The sequence below is a fragment of the Lonchura striata genome, chromosome 16, assembly GCF_046129695.1.
Source record: "Lonchura striata isolate bLonStr1 chromosome 16, bLonStr1.mat, whole genome shotgun sequence".
Taxonomy (NCBI): domain Eukaryota; kingdom Metazoa; phylum Chordata; class Aves; order Passeriformes; family Estrildidae; genus Lonchura; species Lonchura striata.
In genome coordinates this window covers 8,175,181-8,191,645 of record NC_134618.1, presented here as the reverse complement: position 1 = coordinate 8,191,645, position 16,465 = coordinate 8,175,181, and the positions used below count along the sequence as shown (strand labels likewise).

The window sequence follows — 16,465 nt, the reverse complement described above, 5'->3', positions numbered from 1 at the left end:
GCTGCCATTATGAATTCATTTACTTGATGTTAAACCTTTTTTCAGTGTTGCTCTATTTGCCTTCAACTTCTTTTTAGACAACTCAATGCCCAAATTTTAAAATCTCTCATTTTAGGCCAGTTTTTCTACACCTCTAATCATCCTTGCTACAATCTCTCCAATCCTCTCCAGATGCTACATATTATTGTTGACCTGAGCAGCCAGCAAGGCTTAGCATTAGCACTCAGAGAGGGCATTTTCACCCAGCAGGGCTCACAGGGATCCTGGCAGAGGCCGAGTGGGAATGTGCATCCCACACAAATTTAAACCCCAAACTTCTCTCTGGCCATGCCCTTGCCACCGCTGCACACCCCTGCTGCCCTGGCTCCCAAGGACACCTGCAGCTCACTGTGGCACCCACACGCCGGGCACAGAGGGTGAACCAGCAACTGGGGGGGCTGGGGAATGCCAGGGCAGAATTTGTACTACAGTCATGTGAAATGAGTCCTCTCCATAATCTAGTTTCTATCACTGCATAATTAAAAAAATAAATCCCTTACACTGTGCAGTGTCATTGGTGAATGCAGAAGGTGAAGAAAATTTAATTTAGTTTCATATTCTTTTTTTTTTTTTCATTGTCGCTGTAACAGCCTCTTGCTGCCTTTTAAATTTAATTTTACTTGTGACAACCAGTATGACCAACAGAGGACAGCACATCCATTTCTTTTAATGAAAAAGATCCTGAGCTTGAAACTGCCATTCACTTTTTCACTCAGGAAATGAGAGTGACAGGCAGAGTGGAGCAGTGTGCCGTAAGTAAGCCAGCCAGATTAAAAAGGCCTTTTTGCAATTAACTAGAGCTGTTTTGAATTCCAGGAGATTACTTAAAGTAAATCTACTTCTAACCAGGCATTATTGCTAACGAAACACTGTGGGCGCATGTCGGTGAAACCTGGGTCTGTATTTTGAGGCAATTGTTTGCTGAGCACTGCAATAACAGTTAAAACACACTTAGGAGTTAAAGCACACTCAGGAGTGTCAGGTGAACTCAGCTAATTCCCCTTCAAAGCTGCAGACAGACAAGGTGTCTGTAACCAAGTTTTGATTAAATGTGAGTGTTCATAAAACACTGAAGTGAAGCCAACTCCACTGTTTTTATTGCATTTGATTTGGGGACAGAGAAGACTCTGCAAGTCATAATGAAATTCAAAGAACAAACCCAAGGATTTCATGTGGCTGAGGGGAATTTCATTAAGGAAATCCAATTAACCTGCAAGAGTTGCACACATTGAAATCTATTATCTTCCCCCAAAAGCTGGCTTTGTGATTTTTATAGCAACCTTTGCTATTCCTGGATAAATAATGCTTTATTACAAATGCACTGACATCTTTATATAATTAAGATTATAATAACATCTTCATTTGTCTCTGCTTTGCAAACATTCAATTCTGCTTCCTATGAAACATATCAAATAGTGTTTTTAAAGAAGATATGAGTCAGGATGGATTGGGCGTTAGACACTAGCACAAAGCAAACAGAGATTTAGGAGACACATGAGAAATAATGTGGCTCCTGACAGCATGCGGGTCTCCATTAGTCGATCAGGGCCTGATCCTGTGAATTGCTGAACTGAATTAATTAAGAGCCTAAGATACCATTAAGTCCATGGGGACTGACAGTGCTCAGCAGTACTCAGTGTTAAAGCCCTTAAATAAAAGCCAACCTACACATTTCGATTCATGTGAGTAACAATATTGCACACATCTACAGTGGGGACATGAATTATTCACATCAGTGTAGCATGAAAGATGCAAACGGCAAAGCCTGTTTAAAATAACACATAAACACTCAGTGTTTCTGTGATATGTGGGAGGGTTGTCATTTGGCCCATTTTTCACTCATATGTACATTCATTTTATTTGCTGCGTGCATAGGTCTGATAGGAGGATGTGGAAAAAATAAATACAGGAGATAGACATCTAGTAAACATTATTAGAAAATGAGGAAAGGGGGTTATTGATTAGCATTCTTCCCATATAAAACGACTAGATTGTATTGGAGAAATGTGAGTTAAGTGTTTTACCGTTCTTTTTTTTAACCATTATCTGATCAGAGAAGCATGAAAAGCACTTTATTGCCTTTTTTTTTTTTTATCCCTGTGCTAGGAGCCCTCTGCAGGAAGTGAAGCTGAATTTCACAAATCTTCCCTTTCTGACGTCTCCCGAATTTCTAGGAATACCCCTTCCCTGTTACTATATTTGGTGGTAGTTTCTAGGAAAAAAAATAATTTTCGGACGGTCTTGGACTCACCACACCTCCTCGCAGAGGACTGTGCGCCCCGGGTCTCCTGGCACGGCCCCCACGGAGTTGAGGAGCTCACGGCTCGGGCTCACAACTCCCGGCGCAGACTGCACGTCTTTGTAGCACTGTTGGAGGAATGAGCATGGAGAAGGAGTGGGAAGGAGAGAGGTGTCTTTGTGGCAACAATGAGTGAATCTTCTCTAGTTTTTTGGGGGGTTTTTTTGGGGTTTTTTTTAGCTTTTTTTTTTCCTGGCGGCTGCTCTTTGTTTTTTGTTTTTTTTTTTTTTTTTTCTCTCTGCACTTTTTTTCCCCCCCGCTTTTTTCAAGGAAGAGGATCTTAATGAAAGAAAAGAAAACCCTGGATTTTTTTTTTTTTTCCTCTCCGCTTCCCCCCTCTCCCCCTCCCCTAGATGTGGCCTCTTGTTTAGCTTGTGGCGTGACCGTGATGAAGAAATGTTTCAGGGCGCCTGGCAGGGTGATCTTTTTATGTAATGAGTCAGGATTTTGCCAACGGAAGGAGCCGGCTCGGAGCGAGGACCGGAGGCTGTCTCCTTTCAAGAACGGGGACCTGCCCGGCGAGCGGCTCCCTGCGCGCGGGATCCCCGCCCGCTGCGGGCGCCGATCCATTCCCGTTCCCGGCTCGCCGGGGCACCGCCGCGGGCACTGACAAGTGGTGAGTTGCGCGCTCCCCCCGCGCCCCCGCTCCGCGCCGCCCGCCGGCCCGCGGGGAGCGGCGCGGCCGCGCGACGTCCCCGCCGAGGCCGCAGGTGCGGCCGCCGCCCCGCGCCCCGTTCCGCGGGCAGCCGGGGCCGCGCCCTGCCGGGGATGGGGCGGCTCCGCGGCGGGCGCGCTCCGGGGCGCGCGGGCGAGGCCGAGGCAGCGCGGCGGCGGAAAGGCGCCCCGGGAGCGGCGGCGCCGCGGGGCCGCGCATGGCCGGGCGCGCGGCCCCGGGCAGCTCCCGGCGCGGCCCCGCGCCCACCTGCCGCAGGCCGCGGACGGTGCGCGCCGGGCGGGGCGCCGGGCCCGCCGCGCCCCGCGGGGAAGGGGCGGTTGGCCGCCGCGCCGGCACCCTCGGGAGCTACAGGTGTCCGCTCCCCACGGTGTCCGCTCCCCACGGTGTCCAGCCACCGGTACCGTCCCGCTGCCTCCGCGCGCCTTCTGCGGCGACTTTCGCCAGGCACAAATAACTACCAATGCGCGTGCGGAGGGGTGTCGATACGCACCGTCTGATCAGCTCGTGTGAAAGCCAGAAAAGCCTCCTAAATCATCACAGCCGTAAATAAGTCAGTTAAAATGTATGGTCTTATACAAAGAGGAATTATTTAAACATTTCTACTTAGCCAGAATTTCTATCAACTTCTCTTCGTTTTCCTTTCAGGATGTATTTGGTGATTATAAAGCAGTTCAGCTAGAACAGCATTCTTCGGCTCTGCATTTTGATTATCAAAAGCAGAATGAACGTAATAGTGGCTTTTCAAGGACAGTAATTAGTTTCTTTTAAAGTAACTGACAACATTAACCTACTTCAACCATCCAAGTGTAAGCTATAATGCTTTTAAACATGGATTTTATATAGAAACTGTGTTGGAATTATAAAGTGAAGATTTAGAGTATATGTTCCTTTTTGTCTGTGAATTTCTACTTTTTCTCTCATCTTTGAGAGAAGATTTTATGAAACATAATATTGAGGGTAGTAAGATGATGGTGTAGAGCAGAATACTTGAGACTATCATTGTCAGTAGGAAGAGACCTGTTTTCAAGTAAAGTGAAAATAATTTCTAGTTTATTGTACTAATAACAAATTTAGAAAAATGACAGGTATTTCTCTATAATATGTCAACTTTAGTCTGAAATACAGTGAAACAGTATTGTTACATACTTTGAGAAGAAATCTTAATAGATATTTTGAGTGCTGTGTCTTATTACGGTTATTCTGTGTCATTTTACAGACACTTAGAAAAGGTGCTTCTTACCTGCTTGATAAATAGTTCATAAAATATTAATAAAATCAATTAGTATCTGTTAGGAATTCCTGCTGTCAAGAAAGTGAAGGAGGGTGTATTGCAACTGGGCTATAATGTTCTCTTTTGATTAGTCTGAAAATTACCCACTCTATAAGCAATGACTCTATTGATTTGGCATATCTTACAAAGATATTTTACTTACAAATTGAATCTTGGAAGGCTGTGGTTCCAGAGTCGGGGTTTTGGGGGCGAGATGAGCTTATGTTTTATCCAACTGGCCCACAAAGTCCCGCTTTTGGTGGTCACTTTGTTCTGCAAAAGAAAACAGCACATTATGGCTCTTACAATGGACAGTAAAGTTAGTAGTAAACTACTGCTGCACTTAGTAAAGGGCTATTATACACTTTAAATAAATAATAATGTTCTATCTTTAATGTTCTCTTCAGCAATAAAAAAGTGGATAGAAAATAAAATAAATCTGAAACTTAAACATAAAACTTTTCTAACTGTTGGTGGTGGTTTTCTCTTAAAATGCCAGAAAAAGCTGAAGAAAAAGTCACCTTTCAAAGGATGGTCATGCAATACAGGTGAATTGGGAGAAAAGATGGTCCCTAAAAAGGAGAGGCAGTTTATACCTTGAAAAAAATCTTTTAAGCACTGGTAGCATTTATATTGTCAATCCCTCCCTCTTTTTTTTTTTTTTTTTTTTCCCCACAAAGTATTCAGCTGCAAAGTATCTCTTGAACATTTTAACATTCCTTTCTGTGTGTCTATGTGTGTCTATATGTATATGGTCTTTATGAGTGAATTTAAAGACTGCTAATTTTTGTACTGGTATAAGTTGTAGAATGTATTATTGTAAGGTAGTGTAAACCTGAGCCTGCTAGAGAGAGCTGTTTAAGTTCATGTTACTATTAGCATTTTGGTATCAATATCCTAAAGAATTGAAGTATTATTTTTACTTAAAAGTTACATAACCGTACTTTCCTCGTGGGATTCTAGAAAGTGTTGAAAACACTGGTAGAGGTACTGAACTTTCTCATGGTTGCAAATATACTGCACAGATATTTACCACTGAATGAACACATGATACATCTTGTAATTTATACAATGTTTCACAGATACGGCATATTCACACAACATACATGCAGGAGCTCAGCTGGTGTAAATGTATGTGTGATATTTTTGACATTTAATGCCAGCTTAAGCTACACATAAACATCCAGACATTCACATTGTGATCACATTGTCACTACAGTCAGGTTAATTTTAAGAGTTGACCTATACAGACTAAATCAATTTGAGTATTTCAAAAAGGCCTGGAAATTCAGCTGAAGTGAGACAGTGACACACTGTTAAAGCAAAGTTGTTGGCATGTGATTTATCTGATGACTATATGCAGGATCTGTACATTTTTGTAAATGAATATCAGGATGAGTTATCAAATTTTTCTCCAGAATTCTAACATTTTACGTTTTATATCAATATAATTGCAGAAAAAGTGAAATAGGATGTATCCAAACCTCAGTGCAACAAATTTCTCACTTGTTTAAGACTGAAATCTGATTTGGAGGAGCTTAGGTCAGAACTGTGGTGCTAATATGCTTTTTAGCTAATATTTTCCATGAAAATAATACTGTTCAGAAGCAGCATTTATGAAAGGTTAAATTCTCATAAGCCAATTAGGTTAAAAATTTAACCGTAGAATTTTTTTTTTTTACTTATACTAGAGTATATTAGTACTTAGTTTGTGAATACATTCCAGACTTGTCCAATCTTCCTAATTGTCAGATTTGGATTGGTTTAATTCCTGTGGTCTCTCCTGTAGTATTCTGAGAATGTAAGAGCAGAGAATCAGAGATGAGAACGTGGATCAATGTGAGGATCTTGCTTTAAGAGAAAAGAGAAACACATCCAAACATCAGCAAAGATCAGCTCTGTTCTGCTGAAATACCACAGTTGCTTCATACCAACTGTTACTTAAAAGCTCTTAAATTAAAACGTAATTTTGTACAGCTACTTCCAGTAAAATGTAAAGATCACACTTTGTAAATCAGCTATTTTTAGATTATTTTTTAAAATAGATTCTATCTGGCTCTCTACTGAGGATATATAAAATTCACTTGCATTCCTTCTAGCACCAATAACCTAGCTATAGGATTAATACACTATTTAAATGATTAATGAGCAGTGTTAAAGAACACAGTTACGCTTCTGTAGGCCTTCCTCATACAATATTTTTATTCACATTTTTTTCCCCATCAATAAATTTTACAGAAAGAGCTCCTGTTTGTCTCTGGTGTGCAGTAGAACAATTTTCTGCCGCTATAGATACCATGTATATATTTTAAACTTTATATGTATGTGCATTTTGTATGTGTTACTTAAATTAATGATGATTAGACAAAACATTGATAGATTTCCTAAACATCTGTGTTATAAAAATTTGATCTCTTTCCCTCACACTGGTTTTCCCAGCAGGTTTGTGTGCAGCTTGGGGTGCTGGCCTCAGGGCTGAGACTCCTGAAGTGAACTGTGTATCCACAGTATTAATAATTAAATACCTGGGATCAGTCTATCTTGCTATTTTATATGAAAAAAGGAATTTACAGAAGATAAAAAGTAGATGGTATGTTTGTAATAAAAATTAATTTTTCTTCAGATAAAACGTCATTAATTATTGAAAAAAATTTGGAAATATCAACCCCAATTATTTATTGCATTTATAATTTACAAAATTGAAAGTCCTACTAGCTATCTTCCTATTTAGAATAAATTTAAAAATACAGTTTTAGAATTACTTTTCTGCATTTTTAAGCAAACCTTTAAAAAAACAGCTCACAAACACACTGAATCAGCAGAGGATTACCAAATGGCCTAATCTGTTTACTTTTGAAATTTTATTGAAAGCAGTGAAAAGATCAGGATCTCCACCAGAATCCTGTGGCATGGTTTGGAGGCTGGTCTGGGGCCTGTATTTTCTGAAGCAAGGCCTCAACCTTTGACACCTCCTGATCCCGTGTTGCAACAGAAAAGTTTTGTGACTCCCCTCAGATCCAGCCACAGAAAAAGAGACAGAGAGGTAACGACCCCACGTCATAACCTACAATAATTCAAATTTTGCCTTACTAAAGGCTACAGAATCAATTGTCCTTTCCTAGGAAGTTATCCAGAGTTCTTCCAGGGCAAGAACACAGACCCACAGACCCCCAAGGTCTGCTTTTTAAACTGTGCCTTGTTCTTGGCTCCCTGTTGCAGTGTTACACACCAGTACTGCTTCTCTGTGGAGAACATGGACCTCATGCCACAAGAAAGGTCTATGCAAACACAAACCAGCATGTCCAGGCACATTTTCTAAAGACATCGCTCAAAAGATAATTTTACCTGCCTTGCAAATTGCATTAGAAGCCCATGAAGGAAAAATAAAACAAGTTGATTTTTGTAAATGGGTTTAAAAGATTAGGGGAAAAATACTGCTGTCACCTGGAATTTGCACCTGTAGTGGAAGACATGGCAGAAAAGTGGTTCAGTCCACATGGCTTGAACTTCTGGTGAAATCAATGAATTTAAGCAATCATTTGCCCAATTCACAGTGCACATCAGTTAATAACTACACTAATCCCTTGCTGCAATGCCATATGCTATTCTCAGTCAAACAGTGCAAACATGTAGGGAATTTGGTAAAGGCATAAACATGGAGAAAAGAAACAAAGAATCAGGGGGTTTTGCCTGTTGGCAAAATGCCCAAACAGTTCCTGTTTACAAGGTCTGGGGGCAAGGGCATTGATTCTGTATTCAGGTGTGAATGGATAGGCCTTATTCAGCTTGGGAATTTTTTTCAGGACCTTTCTTACAACACCTACAGAGTAAATAAAGATAGTATCTACAGAAAGAAAGCCCCATGCATTACTGAGGTAACTGGCTTTGTGAAGTTTAGCTGACAGGACTACACGTTGGCAGTTGGTTCCAGAAAGTTACCCCTGATCTCTGACTCCCTGTTGGATACAAGGTTCTTTAATTGCCAACATTTTAAAAAAATATTAGAATCTTAATTCTCTACAGATAGGCTCCAGAGTTTTGTTGCATTTTTTCTTTTTCCTGTTTGGAACATACCTGCTCCTAGCTCAGCTCAAAAGAAGTCTTAAAAATTTGAGTCCTACCTGATTTCCTAGTATGCTGAATACTTACATTGTTGATATGTATGAAAAACTTTTAAACAAAACTATTTTGATCTTTTCAGTTAATACTGTTAATTTCAATTTAGCTGTTAATGGGGGAGACTACCATTCAGCAGAATAAAGTAGTATTGATGCATTTTTGCTATTTGAAGTATCTCAGCTTCAGTCAGACAGTCCAAATCTTTTACAGCAATCATGGCCTTTCTATATGAACCAATATAAAACAGTATCTAGACACTAATTTTTTAAGTAAAGACTTTCATTTGTAGATCAGGACAAGAATTAAGAACACACACGCCCCCCTCCCCCCCAAAAATATATAATGTATTTTGTCATCTACAACAAGGCATGTATTGGCAAAGCAAGGTTGTAGGACAAGGTGAGAAAAATAATTTCAGGCTGTTTCAGGGCTGGCCCACGTGCATCAGGAAAAATAAGTGAATGCAGTAATTGTATTGAAATAGCAATTCTAGTTGTCACACATTGCTGCTGTTAAAAATTTCAGGTTTATGGTCAGCAAAATCTTGCTTTCTGCTTTGATGCTGCTGCTGTTTGTATTAAAGATATTTTTGTAATCAAAGGCCTATTACAAATCACACACACCTTTGTCAGTAGATGCCTGGATGTTGCTGTAAGCGAGAAGTATCTCCACTGAATTCACTGGATTTACATCCATAAAAATTGCAAATGAGTTCATGTTAAAATTTCTGGAACCTGAGAAAAGAATTTAGTTAACTTTTCATATTTTAATACCAAAAAAGGGCAAATGTATTACACAGAACATAGTATTAAATAATGTGAAGAATTGAACATTGCTTTTTTCAACAATATTATTATATTTTATGCTTTGTGCTACAAGAATCTGTGAAAAATATGCCTGTTAGGTGCTATTTAGTGTGGATTGTTTTAAAATAGTAACTTTTAATTGGACATGCCAATGAATGGGTATAACTTAAAGTTCAAATGCACTACGTGTTTTACAATGATATTTATAAATATGGACAATTCAGCCTACTAAATTGGTATTCCATTTTGTATTTTCACTCTGACTGGTCCTTCTCTATGTGTGGAAAATTGCCCAGACAGTTCATTGGAAAATATGTTAGAATTCTTTAAAATGAAAGATGTTCTATAATTCTATTATGTATCATTTTCGTCTATAAACTAATGTTTGCTCTGTCACTGAAGTATCCTTAAAAATGAGAAATGCAGGTCAACAGTTAATGATGATTATCCTGGGGTTTTGTTTTGTTTGGTTTTTTTTTTTTTAATTTTGGAGAGCCGAAAGAATAAAAATTGTCCTGTATTGTCCGGACTTCATGCAAAATGTATTTTGCGTACCAATAATAGTGTTTCTAAGATAGTTGCCTCAAAATTCACTTTATTGTGTGGACAGAGCCATTTTCTACATCCAGAGCTAATGAATTAGAGGATCCTTGAAAAACTACAGTTTTACTATCCAGTGGACTAACAGAAAATGATGAAATCATGAGGTATTGTTGGAAAGTTGTTCTAACTTAAAAATCTTTTCTTTATAGTTTCATTCTTGATGTTCCACAGCATTCACCACTTCCTGCATGGCTTTGAACCGCAGGGAAAATGAGGGACTTTTGGGGGCAGATGTGTTTCCATTACACTATCATAATGCCCCTAAAAATCCTTATTGCTCTTGCAGTATTCTTCTGTATTGCTGGGCCTGGTGAGAACTACTTGAAGACTTAGCTAATAAACACAGCTTTTCTCTAAAAACACTTTAAAAACACTACTGAGTTTTATTTTGTTTGTCTTATTTTTAGTTGTGTTTACTGTTGCTTTAAATATAAATGGCAAGATATGCAACCACCTGTTGGTAAATGAATGTCATAAGTCATAAATCCAAGGGACATGCTGATAACTGCATGGGATTATGAAGAGGGGTCTGTTTTGGCTTAAGAGTGAGAGCTTCATTTTTTTGGTACAACTAACATGGTTTTTATGTAAAAATTTAGCATTTACATATCTGAAAATATGACATGTTTTGCAAGCTAACTCAAATGTTAGTAATGCTGTAAGTGAACCTCACTGAGAATATTTACTGCTTTTGGAAAGACATATCAGGCCATTTATAAAATGCACAGATCTGTCCAGTACATTTATTTAAATGCACCAAAATATTAAAATCATGTTTTTGTACGGTCTCAAAATAAAGTTATGATTATACCTGAAGAAGACATTGTGGGTTGTCAGGTATTCTATGCTTACTCAACTCAAAAGGTCTTTGTGTGGTCATACCTCTTGCTGAGGATTCTGAGGAAGGCACAGTCCATTGGGAATGCAGTCATGCCCTGTGGCTCTTCCCATGAAGGGAGAGATGGCCAGGGATGTCCCAGGCACAGTTTATTCCTGCTGGGTGGCAGGTTCTCCTGGCGGCAGGTTCCAGTTCTAGAAGGAGAAGGCAGAACATACATGTGTAAACATGGTTTGTTGTTGCATCAGTTTGACGTGTGCAGTGCTGGTAACATTTATTTCAGTAGCTGAGTGTGGGGCACACACAGTCCTGTCACTGCTTTGTGTTAAATGTACACTTGACTTCACTGACTCAACAGAAATTATAGATAGTGTTGCATGGTCCCTCTGACAGAGTCGCTAATATCTTTAAATACCCTTCAAAATATTTAGTGACATAGGAAAGAAACTAACTGGGTGGGTTCACTATACCACTTTAATAGAAAAGTTTAATCTCCTGGGAGATGCTTTTCTTCATTCTGCTGTAGGAATGTGTCTCTTTTTTCATGCAGCAAAATCTTACAGGTCAAGTCACGTCCTGTAGGTCACAAAGCAGGCTTGCTGATATGACTGAGGCTCAGAACTTCTGTTGCCCAATAATATAGTACTGGGCAGCAAAATACTGTATTTTGTAATAGTATTTCAAAGAAATACTACAGTAACAAGAAAATTCCTTTCTAGAAGGATGGAATCAGCAGTGTTGAACAATTTAGTATTCACAGATCAAAACACGCTGGAATATATCCTTCAACAGAAAACATTGCAAGATGCAACAGAATTTCAAATTAATGTATAGACAGAATAGAAAACACAGTCATTACATTAATTTGAAATTTTTATATCAATATTTCAGTGTTCCTATTTGTACTACTGATTACAAGATGATCCCTAGCACCTTCTGACATAAATAGAAGGTATAACACAGACTTGAGGCTTATCCAGCCTTTATAATTACAGTTACTTACAAGATATGAAACAAATTGAACTATTAATAGTAGTCATAGAGGTTTTTTGCATGTTTTTATTCTAAACATGGCCAAGGTGTATGTTCAGCATTCGTTTTATTTCCAAGTGACACTCCTAGGTAAAGACACTGCATCTATTTGAAAATGTTTTTAAAAAAGCATGCAGCAGCAAGTATTCTGTGGAGTTCTGCAGTATTAAGGAAGTAGAAGTCTTTTGGAGGATCTGCTAGTCACAATTCTTTGTAAAGAATACTGTAATAGATTTGAGCATTAATAATGATCTAATTTTCTATTTTTCCTATCTTACAATCTTACCTTGCATGTAATCTTTCAACGAGATCCCCATTTTTTTCTCTCAGTATATGCAATCATTCATATAATTTCTTCCATGAATAACTTGTTGATTGAACAGCTAATTCTTGCTAATTCTTGAACCTATTCTTGCATAGGTGGTAGGAAAGGTTAGATTCCTTCTGAATGTGTTCTCTGTAAATATATAAAAATACATATATCATATGACACTGCTTTAAAGAAAAAGATATGCTTAGACCATGCAATCCTGAGATTCAATTCAAGGATCAGGATCAAAACAAGTAACATGATATTCCAGTCCCTTTTACATTTAATAGGAATCACCTGGCATTTAGTTATCTTTGGGGGTTTTTTTTACACACTTTTATCACTGAAAAATAAGCATTATAAAATGAGAGTAAAGCATAAGGTTTGACATGTGTACTTAAATTTCTGAATTCAAATACTTGCTTCAAATTGTGTATTATAAGCATTTAAATAATTTTGGTATGAAACAGTATGTAACAAAAGTCTTTGGATCTGATATAGCCTCAGAGAAAGGACTGCAAAACTCACCTGTAAAACTGTCTCCTGCAGCTAATAGCACATTGGAAATAGGCTGTGAGTAAGGTTCAGTGTCAAACAATTTTTAAAAGATAATATTTTTTCTCTGTTTTCTTAAATATTAGCAAAGCACAGATTTCTATTAGCTCTTCTTAAAGATTTTAGTTTCTTTTAATTATAGGGCCAAGAGACATTAACAGGAACAAACTGCTGTAAAAGAACAGTAGCAAGTAGGTAACGTTTTAAGTAGAATTTTCAGAGTGGATGTATGTGCCAAGAAATGAGTAATATGAGAATATTTTGATTCTTTTACAAAATGGAAGAGCATTAACAGCATTTTAGTTTTTATTATACATAAAGTTTTTGATTACCAACAGTCTCATCGTAAACAAAAATAGAAGAAAGGACATGCAATTATTAAACAGACCGAATAAGAGACATTAATCTCATTTATGTATTGAATAAGTCCATTTTTAAGTCAAATTTTGAACACTGCCTCAACTGTACGTACACTATTTAAAATGTCATTCAGAACTTGGCTGATCCTTTGGAATAGTGTTTATTTATTTGCTATGTTATTTCACTTCCAGTGTGTTAGATCCAGTTTGTTACTGAATTAAGGCAGTATCAGTTCTGCTCCAGCCCATTCTGAGCTGGAGCTCCTGTGCTGTCACCTGTGGGGAGGTGACTCCAGAGCCAGGCTTTGAGCACAGGCAGCAGCTCTGGGCTGTGGCACAAGGAGGCTGCTCAGGAGAGCTCAGGTAAAGCCACCTAGTTCCACAGTGGGCTAGAGAAAGAGGTGGGAAAGGGAAGAGCTACAGCAAATGGAGAAGCAACTGCAAGACAGAAACCACTACTCAGATGCTGTAAATAATCTATAGAATAAAGAATGGAATAAATATAGAATAATATATAAAATATAGAATAAAGCAGCAGAATGTGGCCAGAAGTAAAGGGGAAAGAAGGATTCATCACAGCCTGCAATGGAGCTTTTCATTGAATGCTTAGTTATAGAAGCAGAAGTGCATACAAAAATAAGCTTCATTAATAAATGGCCACTACAACATTTCTCAATTTAAAAAAATCAACTGTTTCAGACTTTGTTAATTTGTTGCCATTTATGGCTGCTTAAATATGTGTAAATAGTTTTATTTTTCCTTGATTTTTGAATGTACAGAATTTTGTTCACTTATTTAAATAATTAGTGCCAAGATTCTGACTAAAGTGGATCTTTATCATTGTGTTATCAGCAAGTGCAAATGTCAGTTAGGAAGTCCATGGCTGACACAATTTCAGCTATAGCTGGAAGAAAACTATGTACATACACTTTTGCAACACAAGGAATCAATGAGTGTGAATAAAATCATTAAAAGAAACCACATATTTTATAATCAGACTTTCATCAAGATACAACCTATTTTATACTTAAGAACCAAAAACAGAATCTGAAATGTTTGGAGATTATTAATTTATTCAGAGTTAGACTTAACAGGTGAGATTACACAGTGAATAATTGACTGAAAACCTGGAATTCTTAACCAGATTACTTTTTTGTTGACTACCAGGGTTTGGGTTGATTTTTGTTAAGGAAAAGCCACTTCAAAATTTTCCTTTTCCAATGTCAGATTGTATTTGTATATTCCTTTAAAAACAAAATCTCCAGTCTTGCTATGACTACTGTTTGAGGCTTTTGGAGATCTCAGCTATGAGAACAGTGTAAATACCAAACAAGATTGCAGCAGGTCAATTTTGATTCAGAGGAAGCAATAAGACATTCCTATATGAAGCCAGGGAATCATGCTAGTCATTTTTGGAGTGCTGAACTAATCCATAACAAAATTATCCCATGACTGCAGTTGGCAATATGGAGAACTGAGGAGTGAGCCGACAAGATCCCCAGTCTGAATCAAACATGGACTTTGTGATATAATCTGGGCTCATACTCAAATAATCTAGATTTAGTATTTTGATAATTCATATAAAATCTTATTTTATGGATTTATTCTAACTTGTACCAGAATGTCACAATATTATTATTTTAAGACTCTGAGTGTGTCTAGAATGAAAAAGGAAGCAAATCTCTTCTTCAAACATATCTGAAATGAAAACTCTAGAGTTCTGGTTCCAGTCTGAGCAGCAGGAGGTGAATGTTTCAGCAGGAGGGTCTGGATTCAAGGTCTAGGCCCAGATTTGCCCTCTGGCCAGTGACAGGGAGGTGCCAAATGCCCTGACCAGAACCCAGGTGAGGTCAGGTGGCATGTGCCAGCACTTCACCTGTCAGAGGCAGCAATACAGCTGCCACCTGATTCCAGAAAGTGTTTTGATCTGGAATAGTCAGCTCCGGTCTTAAACACCATATCTTTCTGTACCAGTTCTATTCCTAACTCATCCTTTCCAGATTATCTAGTTCATAAACAGAGAGTTCCAAGAAGTCAAAAGACCCACCCAAAACCAGAGGTGACTCCTCCTGCTAGAATGTAAAGACAGAGCCACAGCTGCAATTTCCTGATAACAGCCCTCACAAACATCCCGGAGGGGGCTGTGTGAGTGAAGAAATGGCACCAATTAGGCTGCTCAAGCCTGGATTTTCGTGTAAAGCAGGACCCGGCCGTGCCTGCAGTGTGGAGGGAGCGTCCCAAAGGCCACCTTTAGCAGTGTCCCAAAGGCCACCTTCAGCAGTGTCCCAGCACACTGCAGTGTGGAGCAGTGTCCCAAAGGCCACCTTCAGCAGTGCCCCAAAGGCCACCTTCAGCAGTGTCCCAGCACACTGCAGTGTGGAGCAGTGTCCCAAAGGCCACCTTTAGCAGTGTCCCAAAGGCCACCTTCAGCAGTGTCCCAGCACACTGCAGTGTGGAGCAGTGTCCCAAAGGCCACCTTTAGCAGTGTCCCAAAGGTCACCTTCAGCAGTGTCCCAAAGGCCACCTTTAGCAGTGTCCCAAAGGCCACCTTCAGCAGTGTCCCAGCACACTGCAGTGTGGAGCAGTGTCCCAAAGGCCACCTTTAGCAGTGTCCCAAAGGCCACCTTCAGCAGTGTCCCAGCACACTGCAGTGTGGAGCAGTGTCCCAAAGGCCACCTTTAGCAGTGTCCCAAAGGTCACCTTCAGCAGTGTCCCAAAGGCCACCTTTAGCAGTGTCCCAAAGGCCACCTTCAGCAGTGTCCCAGCACACTGCAGTGTGGAGCAGTGTCCCAAAGGCCACCTTTAGCAGTGTCCCAAAGGTCACCTTCAGCAGTGTCCCAAAGGCCACCTTTAGCAGTGTCCCAAAGGCCACCTTCAGCAGTGTCCCAGCACACTGCAGTGTGGAGCAGTGTCCCAAAGGCCACCTTCAGCAGTGCCCCAAAGGCCACCTTCAGCAGTGTCCCAGCACACCGCAGAGACGCGGCCGTGCGGGGCAGCCCCGGCAGGGCCTGGGGGAGCCGGTCCCTCCTGCAGGGCCGCCCTGTGCCTCTGTCCTTTGTGCTGCAGCTGCAGCTGCTCAGCAGGCACAGCACACTGCACTTCTGCCATTGCTATTTTTTCGTTTCACTGGGTTTTTCTCAGATGTCACCCACAAGACAGCAAGAGATGGTGAGCTGCTGCATCTTGAGTTTCATCTCAACTAACTCCCAAAGAAAATTTCCTTTATCACTGTTAATAATGGAACTGAAAAATTGCCTACAGCTCTGGTTGGCAAACAAGAGTCATGCTTTAAGGATGCAATTTTAACTGATTTCATTAGGATTTAATACCAGCAGAGTATTATATATTATATATATATATATATATCCTTGAACAGCAAATCCGTAGAGTATATTACAATTCCTGTAATACAGAAAATTTTATCTCATTGCGCAACAAAAAAACTTAATATTTCTAATGAAGCATGATATTGGGTGGTATTGACATTATCATATATTTTCATCTTTTTACAGAGTACAGAAAAATATATTTTCCTATTCTGCCTACAGAACACCTGAAA

At 39.5% G+C, this 16,465-nt stretch overlaps 1 long non-coding RNA gene across 1 annotated transcript; it reads left to right on the top strand.

Annotated features, from left to right (window-relative positions):
• The first annotated feature begins 2,786 nt into the window (after positions 1-2,786).
• On the top strand, positions 2,787-4,742 carry LOC110474521 (uncharacterized). Its single transcript, XR_002466088.2, has 2 exons — positions 2,787-2,954; positions 3,660-4,742. It is a non-coding gene; the product is annotated as an uncharacterized LOC110474521 (long non-coding RNA).
• The last annotated feature ends 11,723 nt before the right edge of the window (positions 4,743-16,465 follow it).